This window comes from Lissotriton helveticus, chromosome 5_1 (genome assembly GCF_964261635.1).
Source record: "Lissotriton helveticus chromosome 5_1, aLisHel1.1, whole genome shotgun sequence".
Lineage (NCBI taxonomy): Eukaryota > Metazoa > Chordata > Amphibia > Caudata > Salamandridae > Lissotriton > Lissotriton helveticus.
In genome coordinates, this window is record NC_136065.1 from 80458708 (window position 1) to 80461742 (window position 3035).

The following is a 3035-nucleotide window of genomic DNA, read 5'->3' on the forward strand; positions in this document are numbered from 1 at the left end:
CCTTCCTTCATTCGAACCAAATGGAAAGCCCCACGCAAGTCTCATTTAGTGAAAATTTTGGCCTCTTTAATTTGATCCAGCAAAACTGAAATCAGCGGAAGTGGATAACGATTCTTGATCGTAACTCGATCAAGGTTCCTTCCTTCTTAGGAATAAAAAACAAAGGCGAGGATACTGGAGACTGCGAAGGTCGAATAAACCCATTGGCAAGGTATCTGTCTAGGTATTCTTTGAGGTGTTGGTTTTCTGCTTCTGTTAAGGCGTATATCCTACTACACGGGAGTACAGAACCAGGCTCCAGATCAATTGGCACAATCGTAAGGACGATGCGGAGGTAACTGTTCAGCTTCTTTTTCACTAAAAACTTCAGCAAACTCTAAATACTCCTGGGGAATCTCAATGGAGTTGATTACTCCGATAGACTGTCCTCCAAAAGATAATAAACTTGCTTGAGTAGGTTCCAACTCTGATTCATGTAAGTGATAACAATGTTCCTGGCAGAAGGTAGATTGCATTTGCACTGTTCGATTTTCCCAATCTATGGTTGGATTGTGCATAGTCAGCCACGGTAACCCCAGAATGAGCTGAAATTGAGGCGCATCAATCAAATTAAACTGTAGAATCTCCCGATGACCATCTGACTGGATTAATTCTAGCGGTTCTGTGACAAGTGATGGGGCCCGAAGACAAGTTGGTTCCATCAACAGCGCGAACTGGCTCACTCTTTTCTTTCCGAATTGCTTGTATTCCAATTCGCTGGGCATACTTGATGTCACAGAAATTTCCGGTGGCTCCAGAATCCAACATTATGGCTACTCCCAAAATTTCTTTTTTTTTAAACTTGAGAGTCATATGAAGTATCACATGAGGGGTAAACGTTTGCAAGGTGTTCATAATTACATGAGTGTCCGGGATCGTCTTCTCTAATTTTGCCATCAGAGCGACCCCCTCTACTGATGGTTCAAGGTGTTTCCCCCCTTCGGAAACTTGGGTCTCTTTTGACACTCTTTTACGAAATGTCCAGGTGCTCCACAATATAAACACAGTTTCTTTAATCGCCGCTGGTCCTTTTCCTCTTTACTCAAAGGACCACGAACGGCTCCAATTTGCATGGGCTCCACCTCTGAATTGGAACCTGCCGACTTCCCTCCTTCCGTTCGGACTCTGTCAAAGCGTGGGATATTCCATTTGAACTCTTTCCTCTTCTCACCTTTTCTTTCTGAGTTACGGAAATCGATTTCCAAAACAAGATCCACCAAAGCAGACAGATCGGTAGGCCGATTGGGAATCTGAGCAAGGGTGTCTTTTATTTCATCTCGTAGACCTCTATAGAAGAGCGCTGCCCTTTTTTCTTCTGGCCAGTTAGTTTCACCAGTAGTTTCTTAAATTGTGTCAAGTAAGTAATCAAATCTTTATTTCCTTGACGAAGCTCAAGCAACTCATTATCAGTGGCCTGGGATATCCGACGCCTGTCGAATATGCGCAAAAATTCAGCTTTAAACAAATCAAAATCCTGTAAAAAAGTATAATCTCTAGTTACCAAAGGCATGGCCCAATTCGCCGCATCACCTCCTAAATAGGACAAAACAAACGCTACCTTAGACTGGGCATCTGGGAATAGGGTAGAACGGCACATAAAATGCAAGGAACACTAAGTTAAAAATAATTGGGCCTTTTGTGGGTCTCCTAGGAACCTTTCAGGTGCTGCCAAAGGAATTAATGGTGAAACGGAATGAATTACTTGGGCCACAGTTCGGGGATCTTGAACAGGTACTGACTTGACTGTTGTGGAAGAAGCTGCTACTGGATTCCCCATAACCAACCCATCAACCTTCTGTGAGAGAAGCATAGTTTCCTATTGGGACGGAACTAATTCTTGTCTTAAATTTTTATTTTCTTCTCTGACTGCCCCTATCTCACGCTGGATTCCTCCTATCATCTCACCCAAAGACTTTAAATTAAACCCCTCCACCATTTTGCTCTGGCGAAGTAATTTCGTGGGCACTTCAATCTGTCAGGACCCAGAATCTTCGCAGGAACAAAATGGCCGCTTATTCCCAACTCCCCACCGCCGGTGACGTCGCGCTTCTGACAGAGCAACTCCACCAACGGAAGGGAAAGGGGAATTGGAAGAGAAAGAAGAGACACTCCAAGTGTTGTCCTCGAATAATCTTCTGAGGAGGCCACTGGTCTTCGTACTTCTTGAAGGGTTCCTAATGCACAGATAGGAAGATACTTAAACACAAACACTCTAACAATTCCCAGACTTATTATTCTCTAATATTAAATCTACTATACCAGTGTTAACTTGGAGTATTGCCTCTCTTCTGTGGTGTAGTTATGGTACTCAATGGAACTAGCAGAGCATGTGAACTGTAATGAGAAAACAATCTTAGTACTAATTCTTAACGTCTTCCTTGTGTGTTCTCTTCAACTAATGTACCTTTACCTTCTAATTCCAAAGAGGAGTTGTCTATACAATATCTTTAAATGAAGTTCGACACTTGACTTCTTTCCTGAGTCCTGAAATTGTTGAACGAGTAGGTCCTTTATTAGACGCGCAAAAAGGAACGAGGAAGGAAGGAAGGGAAGGAAAAGATAGGTAAAGCGCTAAAGGGCGGGGTTCAACGGTACGTTGTCTTGAAGAGATAATGTTCAGTGCGACAAACTATGGAAAAGTCTTACTTGGTAGTGGCGACGCTCGACTTATCCAGCCACTATCTTACTGTTCCTCCTATTGAGTTCTCACGCTGATTCTTCCGATACTTCTTAGCGCATGAAGCCCTCGGAATCTCTGGTGACAACTTGCCGTTTTTTCCCGCTGAGAATTCTCAGCGCACGATATCCTCTGGAACTCTGAACTCTAGATAACAACAGAATATCCGAGAGTGGAATGAGACTAGCTGAGCCTCTCGGAAACGGAATGACTTCTAAACTGGAATTTTATGAAACGCCCTCTCACGCACTAGACGGAGAGACGGTTCGGAACGTGTTGCTTCAAACAGATTCAAATTTAAGTGCGCAGTGGAACCTGC